At 51.2% G+C, this 16,959-nt stretch overlaps 1 protein-coding gene across 1 annotated transcript in view; it reads left to right on the top strand.

Annotated features, from left to right (window-relative positions):
- LOC149325081 (uncharacterized) overlaps positions 1-16,959 on the top strand; it is a 462,194-nt gene that overhangs the window by 95,715 nt on the left and 349,520 nt on the right. The gene's annotated exons all lie outside the window — the stretch shown is intronic.

Genomic DNA, 16,959 nt, shown 5'->3' with positions numbered 1-16,959 from the left:
CGGCCGCGTGTCCCCATTGATCACAGGTCGGGGGTCGCATCTCGAAGATACGAGCGTGTTCTGGCGTGGCGCCGTCGCCGACGTCGAGACCCCGATGCCGACGCGACGGCGACGCCGACGGTTGCGTCGGCCAACTTGGTCGTTCCCCGACTAGCCAGTCACACTGCACCGACGACGACGCCCCCAACGTTCAAGCGTCGTCCAAGTGTGACAACATCGCCGACCAAAGATGCCGACGAGACCCGTCGGCCGACGTGTCTTGGGCAGATCGGTGGCCGAGCGAAAACATTCGCCGACCAAAAGCGAGTACCGAGTTCACAGCGCGAAGTGCAATCATTATGTCGCTCATTATGCCGCTCAAGCCCTATGAGGCTTTGGCAGGCCGGATTTCTGTACATTTTTTTAAATATTTGGCGCAATAAAGAATTATTATGTAGACAAATAATGCACGCGCTGCAACATTCATCACGCCATATGACTACTTGGCCGACGGGCAGCACCGATCGTCGCTTGCGAACTGCCGCCCCACTGCAAGTAGGGACACAGGGAGCGGTGAACATCGCTGCGCCGCTGTACCCAAGCTCCGCCCACAATCGGTGTCGCACTTCGCCGCCGTGCAGCAGTGCCTGTGCGCTGCTTGGGATGGTGTACAAATGTGACAAGAAAAGACAAGATCGCCTTGTCGTCAGAAAGACTGCTCGAGCAGCGATAAAGCATGCCTGCTTATGTTTCGAGCTTTCGGCAACGGCACCGCTCGCGGGCGCTCCGGGCGGCGATCTCTGCTGCTGCCTGGCTGCCGTGGTCGTCGCTAGGCCTATAGCCTCTTTCGCATCGGAGTCGCAGCGGCCGGCGCTTCGGAAGTCGCCTGAGCTATAATAAAAAGGTCTACTCTACACATCGCTTTACTGTCAACAGCATCATCTCAGAGTAAAATAATAGTATGGTAAATTTCCGCGACGTCTTCAGCAACGAAGCGAGCGGGCGCAAGGCGAGCCGGACTTCAACGTCAGGCCAGCGGCAGCTGCGAGGCGGTTGTGGGAAGAAGTTTGCTCGTATCACAGTCGTTACCTTTGCCAACAGCTCAGTATTGGTCAGCGATCCTCAGAAATGAAACATTTTTCACATTTCTTATCACAGGATTTGATATTTACGTCAAGAACACTCTTCAGCTCGTTTTTATGACGCCGGCAGACGGGATCCAGGCTGGCCGACCGGCCGGCATGCTCGGCGTAAACATGTACTTCACGTTCGCACAAGAAAATACGAGACAGCCGTGAACCAGAAAGGATGCTTCCTAGATTAGAGCAACGATAATGTGCCTGTGCAAAAGTGGACCTTTCGGCAACGACACCGCCTGCGGCAACGCCGGGCGACGAACTGTGCGCTGGTCCCAGGCTGCCCTAGTCGTCGCTAGGCCTAGGTGGTTTCGTATCGACTCCGCAGCTGACGGCGCTTCGGAAGGCGCCTGTGCTGTAATAAAAGGCCTACTATTCACATCGCTTTACTGCCAACTCGTCCCATAATAAAAGGTATGTTCGATTTCCACGACGCCTTCAGCAACGGGGCTAGCAGACGGGCCGCGCGCACGAAGCAGCAGCGTCGAGCTGTCGGGATAGGACAACGTCGGCGTGAGGCCGGCGCTGTTGTCGGCTGAGTGTGACACGCGGGTCGGCCGACGGCTGCTATGTCGCCGACGCGACGGCGATGCGCTCGTCGGGCGACGATCGGCGCTCGGTCGGCGTCTGCGCAGTGTGACAGGCGCGCCGACGGCACGAAAATCGCTGCCGCCGACCATCGCCAGACCGAAATCGGCCGTTCGTCGGCCTAGTGTGAACGCGCCTTTCGTGCACGAAAGGCTGCGCCCTCTTCCCCCCGTCAGCGGTAGAAGCGACTCGGATGTTCCAGAGAAATCTTCGTCATGGATGACTCGTCATGGATGACTCATTCCCTCGGCGCACGCCGTGTCGGTGAGCGGTGGTGGAGGGGAGAGGGAGCCACGCGCTGAGCGGGGGTTTTATGCGAAGCATATTGCTAGAGCTACCACTCAAGCCGTCGCCGTGGGACCCCTAGCCGTGAAACCACGTGACACCGTGACGTCACAACACGTGACACCGTGACGTCGCACCACGTGACATCGGTTGAGAGAGCCGGCCTCCACCTCGCGCCGTCGCCGTGGGACCCCTAGCCGTCACACCACGTGACACCGTGACGTCACACAACGTGACATTATGGCGCCATTATGGCGCCATAATGTTGTTGGCGCCATTATGTTGTTGGCGCCATTATGTTGTTGTTGGCGCCATTATGGCGCCAACAACTGCGTCCGCTCCGGCGGACGCAGTTGTTGCTGCGACGCGCGTCTTTTCTTTCCTTTTTCTCTTTCCTCTGATCTTTTAACTCTTCTCTGTCTGCACGTGGCAGCGGTGGTGGCTTGGCTCGAGCCAGTAGCAGGCCCGTGCAATTTCCTCTTCATTCTTCTCTCAGTCACAACAACAACAACAACAACGCGCGTCTTTCCTTTCCTCTCTCTCCTTCCTCTGATCTTTTAACTCTACTCTATCTGCATGTGGCAGCGGTGGTGGCTTGGCTCGAGCCAGTAGGCAGGCCCGTGCAATTTCCTTTTCATCCTTCTCTGTCACAACAACAACAACAGCTCCCCCTCAGTAGATACACGATGCCTCCGAAGAAGGATGCAGTCGAGCGGTGGAATCAAAGTCACAGCTTTACAGATCACAAGAGTGTATTCATTGGTTTGCAAAAAATAAATGATGATGAATGACATTCTGGTGTTGTCGTGGATTAATCTAGCTACAACATAACCAAGGTAAACCAAGCTAAGCCCTAATATGCTTATAGACCCCTGGTAGTGTCACGCACAAAGAGACGACCAAGTGCCAGTGGCGCGGCACGAAGAGCTCGTGCTAGGCTTGCAGCCATTAAATTACGCTGGCGTAGGCCGCCGTCATTCCGCTTGCCCTCACGTAACAATAAGTATTTGGGTAGCTCATGATGAAAAAACTGTAGCGCTAGAGACAAGGACACAACTAAGGCGACAACACAGCGCATGTGTTGTCGTCGTTGTGTTCTTGCCTCGAGCGCTACAGTTTTTTCATCATGAGCAACCAACTCGCCCAAACATCCACCCTGATCAAGTTTATTTGGGTAGGTCTATCTTGTATTACTTGTGAGTCAGCTGAAATAATATGCTTAGTCGTCCGCGTTGCATTCAAAATGATAGTGTCGCTTAGCCGAAAACAGCGGCGTGGTTACCTGGCGAATCATTGCGCTTATGTTTGTTAAGAGTATAGAACACTGCTTTACGCTCTACTTTTTTCCAGTTAAGTTACTTTAGTCACTGAGTAATGGAACCACACTGTGTTAGTGCACTCTGCGTTAGGTACGCAGGTCTTAGTGAATAATATCTGATACTATTTACGGTAGCTAAGGCAATGACGAGATCTCACGTGGCCTATTTTTGCATCCCTAAAGACCTGTGAAAATCGTGAATCTTACATATTGCCGCGAATCTTTGTAGCGTTCGTTTGTAGTGTTTGTTTGTTCATGCTTCAAGGCTGCCGACGCGCCGCTTTATACGCGCCTATATTTATCTCGATTGATCGCATCCGGACGGAGCCGATTCTAGTTTGCGCCAGAATGTTCCAGTAACTTCTAAAGCATTATCTCGAATGTTCGCTATCAGCTTTAAAAAGAGCACGGCCGACAGCGGCGGTCATTCTGTTCGACGACCGCCGAGCACGCTTATTGCTACGCCGCCGCCGAGTGATTCAGTTCTTTGCGGGCGCAAGTCAGCCCAAATAAAGAGTTCTCTTTCGAAGACATCCTCTTTGTTTTCCTGTTCGCCGCACTGCAGCCACCACTACGTGACATCTGGTGGAGGTGCTAACGGATGTCCCTGTCGCCCTCACCCCCTGGGAGCCGTCAGAGCAGCCCGAGCCGTCTCGAAGATGATCACGAGAAGCCGTCCCCCTCGCAGGCGAAGGGCGAAGCAGCCGTCGTCTTCAGAGGTGTCTACCAGAATTCGGACTGCTACCGGACTGCACGCGAGCGAAGAAGGACCACTCAATATCGACTTCAGCCATGGCTACGACACCAGCCCCCATTATTTTACACCAGCCCCGACTGCCGCCCACGTTCAACGCTTCACCGGGCGAGGATCCCGAGGAATGGCTAGAACAGTTTGAACGTGTCGCCGTGTTCAGCAGTTGGGAGGACCAGACTAAAATGAGCCGTTTTCTTTGCCTTGGAAGGACCAGCGAGAATCTGATTCGAACACAATGAAGCTTCTCTAGCGACGTGGGAATTATTCAAATGGGAGTTCCTTAAGGCCTTCACGAACATCATCACGAAAGAAAGAGCTCAGCTGCTTCTACAATCTCGCATCCAATACCCGAACGAGTCAGTGACCGCATATGTAGAAGATATGAAGCGCCTTTTTCGACGAGTCGATCCTGACATGGCGGAGAAGAAAGTGGAGCTTTTGATGCGTGGTGCTAAAGAGGCACTTTTCGGCGGTCTGACCCGCAACCCACCGAAGACGGTCGCGAAATTCACCAGTGAAGCAGCCACCATAGACAGAACCTTAGAAGCACGAGCGCTTCATTTTCCTCGACAGCCCCGAGTGACCTCGACTACCCTCTCGGATGGCACAACATTCGGAGGCAACCTGCGGGATGTTATCCGAGAAATTGTACGGGAAGAGCAGCGTCGCCTGCTACCATCTTCCAACCAGTCTCAAGTAGCGACCCTTGAGGAAATCGTACGCGAAGAAGTGCAGCATGGGCTTGGCACCCCGTCATCTTCACCTCCAGCTGAAGCTCCAGCCTTAACCTACGCCGCTGCACTACGCAGTCCTCAGCCCCAACGCGAGAGCCCAAGTCCGCCTCTTCGACGTGAACCAGCTGTTCCCAAACGCCGTCCCCCTGCCCCCGCCCGCCCAGCCTACGAACGACGCCCAAGCCCCAGGAAGTGCGACGCCTGGAGGACTTCCAACAACCGCCCGTTGTGCTTCCATTGCGGCGAAGCAGGTCATGTACTTCGCCACTGCCCGTACAGACGTATCGGCCTGCGTGGTGTCGCCATCGACGCCCCACGACCATTCCCCGGCCAGCGACCACGGGAAATCGACGACTACCGGCGCAAAGGGGAGTACGCGTCGTCAAGCCGTCCTTCCCGCTCGCCATCGCCGTCCACCGCACGATTTGCATCACCGGACCGCAGCTAGGCCGCGGCTGTCCGAGGAAGGTCCCCTAGCCCCCGTAGGGGAAACTATACAAAACAACCTGTGGAAGTCAGGTTGCTTGCCTAGGAAACGACGAAGATCCTCCAGCGACCACGCCGTATGAAGACGCCGCACCCACAACGCCGACGCCGCATACAAAGACAACCTCGACCACGACGCGAACCACCTTCAAAACGACGCCACCACCAAGAAAAGCTTCGACCACATGTCCCACCCACGATTCACACACCCGACAAAGCTGTGACCCGACACCGAGGACGACTTTCAACTCCAGAGCCAGGACATCCGACTTAGAAGCGGTTATCGACGGCCGGAAAGTCACCGCTCTAGTCGGCACGGGAGCCGATTATTCGGTGATGAATGGACCATTCGCTGCGCAGCTGAGGAAAGTAACGACCGCTTGGGACGGCCCACAAATTCGCACCGCAGCAGGCCACCTCATTATGCCATCAGGACGATGTACAGCGCGTGTTATTCCCAAAGGACATACCTATCCCGCGACCTTCGTAGTGCTACGCCAATGTTCTCGCGAAGTGATCTTGGGCATGGATTTCCTTAATGAGCATCAGGCGATCATCGACCTGCGATCCAAGATGATCACACTTTCCACGGACGAGGCCATTCCATCGATGAAAACTCCGGAACATCACGTTGCGCTTAGTGTCCTGGATGAACAAATGAGTGTCCCACCCCGCTCAAGCGTCATCATCAGCGTAGGCGCCACGGAAGCGAATAACACTGAAGCCATTATCGAGGGCAACATGTAGTTGCTTCTCGGCTGAGGAATTGGCATCGCAAGAGGCATCGCACATTTCCGCAAAGGACAAGCCGAAGTACTGCTGATTAACTTCAGCGAAGAATACCGGCACGTTAACAGAGGAACAACGATTGCATTCCTCGACGAAAAATCCGACATACGAGACTTCTTCGTGCTCTCCGACCCATCCGTACAAGATTCGCCTGACCAAGAGAACTCGCCCACTTTCGACATAAACCCAGCCCTGCCCTGGAACATACAAGATCAGATCCGCAATCTCCTTCGAAACTACAGCGAGTGCTTCTCGTCATCGCCGAAGGTCAAACAAACGCCGATTGCAAAGCATCGCATTACAACCGACCAGCACACCAGACCTCTCCGCCAGAGCCCCTACCGAGTGTCGCCGCGAGAACGACAAGCCATCCGAGACCAACTTGAAGAAATGCTGCGCGACAATGTTATTCAGCCTTCAAAGAGCCCCTGGGCGGTACCTGTTGTTCTAGTAAGAAAGAAAGACGGTGAACTTCGATTCTGCGTTGATTACCGGCGCTTGAACAACATCACAAAGAAGGACGTCTACCCCCTCCCTCGCATCGACGACACACTGGACCGGCTCTGCAACGCCAGGCATTTCTCATCGATGGACCTCAAGAGTGGCTACTGGCAAACTGAGGTCGATGAACGAGATTGCTTGAAGACCGCATTCATCACTCCAGATGGCCTCTTCGAGTCCAAGGTGATGCCATTTGGTCTCTGTTCCGCACCAGTCACATTTCAGCCAGTAATAGATACAGTGCTGGCAGGCCTGAAGTGGCAGATTTGTCTGGTAAATTTAGATGACGTCGTTGTCTTCGCCTCGAACTTTGAGGAACACCTAAAACGGCTTCGAACAGTACTATACGCAATCAAGTCGTCCAGCCTAACTTTGAAACCAGAGAAGTGTCACTTTGCCTACGAAGAGCTGCTGTTTCTAGGCCACATCGTTAGCAAGGAGGGAGTACGGTCAGACCCGCAGAAAACAGCTGCTATCGCAATGTTTCCGCCACCTGCCGATAAGAAAGCTGTGCGCAGATTCCTCGTATTGTGCGCGTACTACCGACGATTTGTGAAGAACTTTTCGCGCATCGCCGAGACACTGACCCACTTGACAAAGGCAGACGTGCCATTTAAATGGGAAGCGCCGCAAGTGGAAGCCTTCAAGGAACTTCAGCGTCGTTTACAGTCCCCATCGGTCCTCGCGCACTTCGATGAAAACGCCGAGACTGAAATTCATACTGACGCAAGTAGTGTGGGCCTAGGCGCTGTCCTCATTCAGAAAATTGACGGAGTGGAGAAGGTCATCGTGTACGCTAGCCGTTTCCTGTCCACAGCCGAAGCTAATTATTCGGCAACTGAGAAGGAGTCCTTTGCCATCATCTGGGCTACGTCGAAATTCCGCCCCTACCTGTACGGACGACCGTTCACGGTGGTCAGCGATCACCACGCACTGTGCTGGCTCGCCAGTTTGAAGGACCCCTCCGGCCGCCTCGCTCGATGGAGCCTGCGGCTCCAGGAGTTTGATGTAACCGTCGTTTACAAGTCCGGACGCAAGCACTCTGACGCCGACTGCCTGTCACAAGCCCCTGTAGATGCACCGCCGCGGACGACGATGAGGACGCCTTCCTGGGACCCATCAGCTCCAGCTCTTTTGCACAACAGCAACGCTCGGACCCCGACATAAAATGCTTCATCGAATACATGGAAGGCAAGGTTTTTCACCCCCCGCCTCGTTCAAGCGAGGATTGTATTCGTTCTGTTTACAGAACGATGTGCTTGTGAAGAAGAACTTCGCAGCGAACAAGACAGCCTACCTCCTCGTTGTACGTGTAAGTCTGCGCGGAGAAGTTCTTCAAGCCTCAAACGACGAGCCGACTGGTGGACATCCCGGGTTTTCTCGCACCCTCCGCCGCATTCAAGACAAGTATTACTGGCCCCGACTGTCTCCCGATGACGCACATTATGTGAGAACCTGCCGAGATTGTCAGCGACGAAACACCCCTACAACCCTACCAGCAGGATTTCTGTACCCCACTGAACCCCCCTCAAGGCCCTTTCAGGAGATCGGCATGGACTTGCTGGGCCCTTTCCCGAAATCAACATCTGGAAACAGGTGGATCATTATAGGGACCGACTACCTGACCCGCTACGCCGAGGCAAAAGCCCTACCGACCGGAACAGCAGCAGAAGTCGCCGAATTTTTCGTCGAGAACATTCTTCTGCGACCCGGCGCCCCCGATGTGCTCATCACTGACCAGCGTTGCCATCTGGTGAAATTCGCCACCAGATTTCAAAAATTTGGTGACATTTTAGACCTCCTGGTGTCGAAGTAGGCGAAATACTACACCAGACAAAAATTGGTGATATCTGGGGAAAACCACTCTGCCGAAACAACCAACTACCGGCACTGCTCGTCCGCAGAAGGTGCAGGTTTCGCGAGCCAAAAAGACGCGTGGGTAGCCCACTGCCGCCGCCTGAGTGTGGTAGCCTCAGTCTGCTGCGCTTTCAGCGAACTGCCCACGAGCTCCAGGAATTTGCTGACATTTTAACTCATTACATCGTTTCCTAGGATGGGGCGCTTTTGTGCGATTCAATCGGTGTGGCTGGCGAGGTTCCGTAGCCTGCCATGAGAACGCCCTGGGTGAAAAACCCTACAAAGAACTGGCATTGTATGCACTGGCCTGTCTTTCGAGCCCAGTGTCAAATGCGGTGGTAGAGCGGGTCTTCAGCCAAGTCACGTGTGTGAAGACTAAGTACCGGAACAAGATGTCACTGAAAACTTTGGATGCCATTGTACGGATTCGCACAACGTTGGCCTTCAGGGAGATGTGCTGCGTGAAATTTGTCATCACAGACGATATGCTACGCAGGTTCCGTTCAGACGCCTATGACGCTACAAGTGATGATTAAAGGCTAAACGAAATGATTCTATGTTATTAATAAAATGAGTGTTCGAAGAAGGCTGACTTTTGTTTTTTTTAATGTAATTTTAGTTTCTGGTGAAATCTGGTGAAAAATTTACGAGGTTCTGGTATCGCCGCCACTTCCCAATCTGGCAACGCTGTCACTGACAGAGGAACAGCATTCACGGCGGAACTGACGCAAGCCATCCTACATTACAGCCAAACCAGCCACCGGAGAACAACTGCATACCACCCGCAGACCAACGGACTGACCGAGCGCCTCAACAAAACCATCGCCGATATGTTCGCCATGTATGTCGATGCCGAACACAAGACCTGGGACGTCATCTTGCCTTACGTAGTTTTTGCCTACAACACCGCAGTGCAGGAGACCACCCAGATGACGCCTTTTAGACTCGTCCATGGCAGAGAGGCCACGAGCACGCTGGATGCCATGCTGCCGAACGTTACAGAGAAAGATAACGTCGACGTCGCCGTCTACCTTCAACGCGCAGAAGTAGCCCGAAGACTTTCCTGATTAAGGATCAAAGACCAGCGGCAAAGCGACGCCAGACGCTACAACCTACGAATACGCAACGCGGAATACAATCCAGGAGACCGAGTGTGGGTTTGGACGCCCATTCGCCGCCGAGGATTGCGTGAAAAGCTTTTGCGCCGCTATTTCGACCCGTACAAAGTTCTTCGTCGGCTAGGTGAATTGGACTATGAAGTCGTCCCTGACCAAATAGCTGCATCCCAGCGACGCCGCGTTCGACTAGAAGTAGTCCATGTCGTACGCCTAAAGACCTATCATGCACGCTAAAGGACGCGGTGTTTCCACATTCGGTGTTTATTTTTGCGCAATCTGTTTTTCATTGTTTATTGCTGAATTATGTTCTAAAGCATCCAGTCGATGCTTCTTTGAGAGGGGAGTAATGCCGCGAATCTTTGTAGCGTTCGTTTGTAGTGTTTGTTTGTTCATGCTTCAAGGCTGCCGACGCGCCGCTTTATTGCTTCGTTTGTGCCTTCTGCCGGTGCTTGCGCATATTTTCAATTTAATTTTTGAAACTGGAATTTTTCCCGATGAAATGAAGCGATCCAGAGTTTCCATCATATACAAAGGTGGTGACAGAAACACCCCAACTAATTACAGACCAATAAGTATTATTTCAGTTTTTTCGAAAGGAGCAGAAAAAATTATGTTTCCTCGTCTTTTAAAGTATTTTATAGCCCGAAATATTTTCCACAGAGAATTACATGGCTTTAGAGCCGGGAGATCTACCGAAACTGCGCTACTGACAATTAAGGAATTTGTTCAGGATAATATTGAGAAAAATTACTTGACACTTGGCCTCTTTGTATATTTCACAACAGCATTTGATTGTCTTAACCACAACGTCCTTATAACAAAACTATCTTGGTATGGAATTCGCGGAACACCTCTTGAACTAATGAAGTCGTACTTAATGAACAGAACACAAATGGTATGTATGGGAAAACACCGATCAAGTTTTCTGCCAGTTAGTAAGGGTGTACCTCAACGAAGCCTCTTAGGACCACTCTTGTTCAATATTTTTATTAATGACATTGTCCTCATTAGTGAATCAGCAAAATTTGTCATATACGCTGACGACTGTCCTATACGTACTTACGGCTGGCCCGGATGCAGACGCGTTAATTAAGCAGTGCGAAGACTTTCTTATTAATTTATCCTCCTGGTCACAATCCAATGGACTCAAAATAAACCCCATCAAAACTAAAGTAATGGTATTCAGAGCGAAAAATAAGACGTTTCAATCTAATCATGTCATAACCTATGAAGCACAGCACATTGATATCGTAGAATCACTTAAAATACTTGGAGTTACATTTAGCAGCACGTTAAGCTGGGACATGCATGTTGTTAATATATGCAAAAAAATCTCCGCAGTAGCTGGAGTGGTCTCGCGTCGCCGCACTTCCTTCCAACACGCGTTAAGCTACAAATATACCATGCCTTATTTGCTTCACATATTAACTACTGTAACCTTGTCTGGGGCACTACAACCAATAAAAATAAACAAAAAATCTTTACAATCCAGAAAAGAATTACACGATACATCGGGAATCACCAACACTTAGCACATACTGACCTGCTTTTCGCAACCTATAAGCTCATTCCTGACTTTTCATTATATGACTCCCGGATTTTGCGTACATACTTCTCTTTCTCTAATTCATTTCGTGAGTTTTTAATTGCCACCGCTCCACTACAACGCCACGAACCAATAGTATCTACACGAAACACAGAAAACTGGCACGTTCCTCGTTTCCGAACAAATTATAAGAACCAGTCATTGAAACATAACCTCCCCTCACTGCTAAACAAGTATAAATTTGATGCTAGGCCCACAAGAAGCGACTTGGGGGAACGATTTCTAAACGCACAATAAAATCCTAAAATGTCAGTCCATCATCATATTGTGTTTTGTTATCAAATACCGATGTCTTTTGTGTAATTATGTCGTAATTATGTCGTTTTGTTATATTTAATCATATGTCGGCACTGCTCTACCTTGTTACGGTCTCTTGGACCTCGTCAAGCTGCCCCGAGCAGCTTTTTGCCCGAGAGCTCCAACCATGTAAATATATGGTGAAAATAAATGAATTGAATTGAATTGAATGACCTGTATTTACCCAAGAATAAAGATGAAGAAGTATTCGGTGAGGTGTGAAGAAATGATTGGTGGAGAAGAGAAGACGATGACGACGACGACGGCAAGGTTGACGTGTACCAACGCCAAGGTTATAAAAGCGCGAGGGATAGCATGGCACGGGGGGGGGGGGGGGGAGCAGAGGTTCCGGCCGGTCAAGAACACCTCGCTGGAACAGAGCAACGCCGGCTGCTGCCCCGGTGATCTCCAGTTCTACGGCGTCGCTCCGTAGACTTCCTGCTATTCTTGAGCCCGTTCCGAGAAGTCAACGGCTGACGCAACGCACCTGCGTTGTGTGCACCCATCCGGGGGTGCACACAACGTCAACATCGCCAGAATCGCCTCCGCTGGAGCTTGGACCGGGGGCCCGAACAATACCGCCGACGCCGCCAGCGACACCAGCCTGAGCACTTCGAACACCACCTTGACATCGGCTACCTGGATGCCACGGACAGGACCCATGCAACGCTTTATCAGCTCCAAACCGTGAGCACGAACGCCGAACGCTAGTAGTCTGCGTGTTCCCGGGTCGTGTGTATTGGTAGTCTTTGTGTTTTTAGTTCGGTTAGTTAGTTATGTGCTCTACTGTTTGTGTCGCGTACGGTGTAATAAATGTGCATCTGTGTGAGTACACCTGTCACCTAGTCCATTCTTTCGACCGGAGTGTTCTCCGAGTATCCGTGACAAAGTTATGGGATGAGCCCGCCAAGATTCGTTTCCTTGTTTCTTTTTGTTTTGTCTTGGATATTTCCGATCACTCGAAGGCAGGATGTATGGATTTGGCAAAAGCGTTACAACTGGCTCTCAAGCTAGGTTTAAGCAAGAAAGAGGCGATGCGTCTCTATGACGAGGAGGGAAAGAGGCAGAGAGAGGAAGCAATTAGGCGGAGAGAGGTAAGGGCGCAAGCACACGCAGACGCTTGCGAGGCAGAAGAGCGGGATGGTGGTGGTGGAAAACATTTATGTACAGATACACTTCACGAGGCTATGAATGAACTGACCCAGAGCGGGCCAGCCATTACAAGTACAAGGTGGAAGTCCCTAGTTCGGGACCCCTCAGTGACGTCGGCCGCGGCCCGGGCTAGCGAGACTAAGGCACGTTGGGCCTTGTCTGCGTCGTTTCCTTTCCGTCCCTTGTGTTCCCTGTGCGCTATTTTTACATCATGAACGTTGGGCCTGCAGGTCAAGGTAACTCAGCAGGGTCGCCTTCCAGTCCTCCCTGGTTGGGTTGGGTGGGGGCGGATAGCAGGGTTGGAGGGACAGACCCACACCATATGGTAGATTTCCGAAGAATTTTCCGCACAGTGGGGACAGCTGCCCGAGAAAGCAGGGTCGAAGTGTTTCAGAGCTGCCGGGCACAGCAAAGTACTGGTATACAGGCAAAGCAGAAACCGCTCTTCCACCTATGAGAGACCTTTACACGGGCGGGGATAACGGTCGTGGCCAGATTGATAAAGTAAAACATTTTTTTTTGAAGGAGTAAGCTGGAGTGAAGTCGAGTTCCTGATCGTCGGGATCGGAGAGGAATTTCCGGTGAGAGAGCGCGCGGGCGGCGGCCCCAGCTGCCTCATTTTCCTCAAGGCCCATGTGAGCAGAAACCCAACCGATACGCCGGTGAGCGGGGTCCCCGGTTTATACGCTGTTTTGGAGAATGCGGTAGGCTGGATACGGTACCCAGCCCTGCTCGACGTTCCGACAGGCCCCTCGAGAGTCGGAAATAATTCTTTTTGAAGTGGGATAGGATGCAGCCAACGCAATGGCGACCTCCATCGGGTGTGTTATGTCGCGGCCTTGGAAAGTAAGGCCGTTCGCTGTTTTGGATTGGTGAACGACTACAATGGTGACCTCCTCCGAGTGTGTTAGGTCGCGGCATCGGTAAGTAAGGCCGTTCATTGTTTTGGATTGGCGGACGACTGCGGCCGTGTACCATAGCCCATGGTGGGGACCGGAGGCATCCACGTAGAATACGCCACGTTTCGATCCTAGTAGCGGGCCATGGCTTCCGCCCTCGCCAGGCGCCGGCCATTACGGTCCACACGGTCCATCTTCGCGGGAAGAGGGCGCACGTGGAGGGCGCATCTGAACTGGGATGGAATACGTACGCGCTCTTCCATGAGAGTGCTGGATGTGTAGTCGGGCAAGGAGGCGGTGATCCGAAGATGTCTTCGAGAGACATGTGTATTGGCTGGTCAAATGGCTTTCTGGAGCTTCCGAATAGTTTTCACCATCCTCAGCCCCAGAAGGCGCTTGTTAGAGGTTCAGTATCGTGGCTTTTTGGGCTTGTTGGTACATAGTTCCAATACACTGTAGCGCAGCAAAAGACGAGGACACAAGAGACGAGAGACGAACACCACGAGCGCTAACTTCCAACAAATTTTATTCTCCTGAAGCATCACATTTATACACCAGAAAACGGTAATCACATGTGCGAACAGTATCAATTCCTCAGAAAAACAAGCTCTTTATCTGAGAGGAGAATGGAAGGTGTACTTACGCACGAGCATCCTGACCTATTTATCTTTTCAGCTTCAATGATTTCGCGCGTTACTCTTTCTCTGCTTTTACCTATTACGACACTTTTATCAAAGGAAGGCTTACATGTCTTTGACTTGCATGCGAGAATGTGGTCAACCAGCGATCCGCCTTGCCCGTTTCTGACGTTGCGAGCGTGTTCCATTAGGCGCTCGTTCAGACATCTCCCCGTCTGGCCGATATTGTGTTTACCGCATGACAAGGGAATTTTATACACAACACCTTCATCGCACGTGACGTAGGGCTTCTGGTGCCTAGTAGTGCATCCGCGCGCTTTGTTGGTGTTTGTTTTTCCCAGTTTGCACAACGTTGCAAGTTTTTTCGGCGCCGAGAACACGACGGTTGTATTCGCTCGTTGACCAATTCTTTTCAAATTGTGAGAAATCTTGTGAAGATAAGGTAATACAACAAGGTTTTTTCGTTCACGAGGAACCGTTCAATGTCAATTTCGTTCAATGTCATCTAAACCCGGTTCCTCGTGAACGAAAAAACCTTGTTGTATTACCTTATCTTCACAAGATTTCTCACAATTTGAAAAGAATTGGTCAACGAGCGAATGCAACCGTCGTGTTCTCGGCGCCGAAAAAACTTGCAACGTTGTGCAAACTGGGAAAAACAAACACCAACAAAGCGCGCGGATGCACTACTAGGCACCAGAAGCCTACGTCACGTGCGATGAAGGTGTTGTGTATAAAATTCCCTTGTCATGCGGTAAACACTATATCGGCCAGACGGGGAGATGTCTGAACGAGCGCCTAATGGAACACGCTCGCAACGTCAGAAACGGGCAAGGCGGATCGCTGGTTGACCACATTCTCGCATGCAAGTCAAAGACATGTAAGCCTTTCTTTGATAAAAGTGTCGTAATAGGAAAAAGCAGAGAAAGAGTAACGCGCGAAATCATTGAAGCTGAAAAGATAAATAGGTCAGGATGCTCGTGCGTAAGTACACCTTCCATTCTCCTCTCAGATAAAGAGCTTGTTTTTCTGAGGAATTGATACTGTTCGCACATGTGATTACCGTTTTCTGGTGTATAAATGTGATGCTTCAGGAGAATAAAATTTGTTGGAAGTTAGCGCTCGTGGTGTTCGTCTCTCGTCTCTTGTGTCCTCGTCTTTTGCTGCGCTACAGTGTATTGTTAGAGGTGTTCGCGGAGAGGTCTAGAGCCCGTTTAATAATTTTGTGGAGGATGACCTCGAGTGAATCCTTGTCTTGCTTCTGCAGGTGGAGGTATGGAGTCGAATATAGAATTCGAGTGGTTACAAATGCATGCGCCAATAGCAAGGCGTCCTTACATCGTAACCCCCCGCGCTTGTTAGAAACCCGGCGGACCAAGCAGCCCACCTGGTTCCCCACCTGACGGAGTTTCAAACAATGTTGTTTCTGACCGTCTGTCTTGATGTATAAGGAGCCCCAGTACCTGGACTACGATATTTTCAGGGATTGGACCTGTCTGAAGAGACAATGAAATTTTGGCTGTGCACTTCGGTGAGGTGCGCACGTGCACAAATTCAGTCTTTTGGGTGGAGCATTGGAGGCCGCAGCGGCGAGCATAACAGTCCATTATGGTCGCCGCTTCCTGCAGGTTGGCCTCAATGTCTCCAAGGGAGCCCTGTGTGGCCCACAGGGTGATGTCATCGGCGTACAGCGCATGCTGAACACCGGCTACAGCTCCCAGCTGGGCCGGTAGGTGCACCATAGCCAGATTGAATAACAAGGGAGAGAGCACCGCGCCCTGTCTTGTACCCCTGGTTCCTTAATGAAAAGGGCCAAGTTCCTTATCCTTGATTTCGAATATAAGATTGTCTGTCGGTCAAAGATTGCCGAATATATTGAAAGGCGTTTCTGTCGCAGTTAGTTTGAGAGAGGTGGGTGAGAATGATCTCGTGGCTAACGTGGTCGAATGCTCTCTTCAAATTCAAGGCGAGTACAACCTTGTCACTGTGAGGGCATTCGATGGGGTCGAAGACTAGCCCGACTGAGTTGTAGCAGGACATGCTATGCAGATCTGTGTCTGCGAAACCCGAACGTGGTGTCTGCAGAAATGTGTTTGGATTCCATGAGCTCGGACAACTTGTCGCGTACAATCGTCTCCATGAGTTTTCCCATACTGGAAGTCAAAGAGATGGGGCGGAGCTTGTCCGTGTTGATGGCTTTGCCAGCTTTAGGAAAGAAGATGACCAGGGCGGCCTTCGAGTCGATGGAGAGTGGCTCTTCCCCAAGCCAGATTGAGTTAATTTAATTCAATAAAGACAGGTATGCCGGGTCGGGGAGAATGGCTAATAATAGACTGTAATTTTGTCCCGACCGGGTGCGGTGCCACGTTTCATTTCTGTCAGGGCCGCCCTGCAGATATATTGGCCGCCGTAGTTTCGACGTCTAATTCGGTCTTAGCAAACATAAGTGTCTACTCTTCATGGCAGGAGACTCATGCATGGCACGCAATTTGTTTAAATAGCTGTGCGTTCCTCCGTTGACTGTGAACAATTACTTGTCTCCGAGATTTAATGTGCCTCATGCAAAAAGCCCTTTTTCGCATGACTATAGTTGGCAGATAAATTGCTGTTCTTCATAGCTCATGGTAATGTTTTTAAATTGTCTTTCTAATATATGCTGTTCATATCATGATGTTTGTATCTGACCTAGTGAGCGCGTCTATTTACGTACGTAACTACGTATCTACCTACCCGCCTGGCTGCCTGCCTGCCTGCCAACGTACCTGCCTACCTACCTACCTCTCTGCATTCCTACCTACACAACGTTAAATGCCACAAAAACA

The sequence above is a fragment of the Amblyomma mixtum genome, chromosome 10, assembly GCF_055824585.1.
Source record: "Amblyomma mixtum isolate Tamu chromosome 10, ASM5582458v1, whole genome shotgun sequence".
Lineage (NCBI taxonomy): Eukaryota > Metazoa > Arthropoda > Arachnida > Ixodida > Ixodidae > Amblyomma > Amblyomma mixtum.
This window is presented reverse-complemented; position numbering and strand designations above follow the sequence as displayed.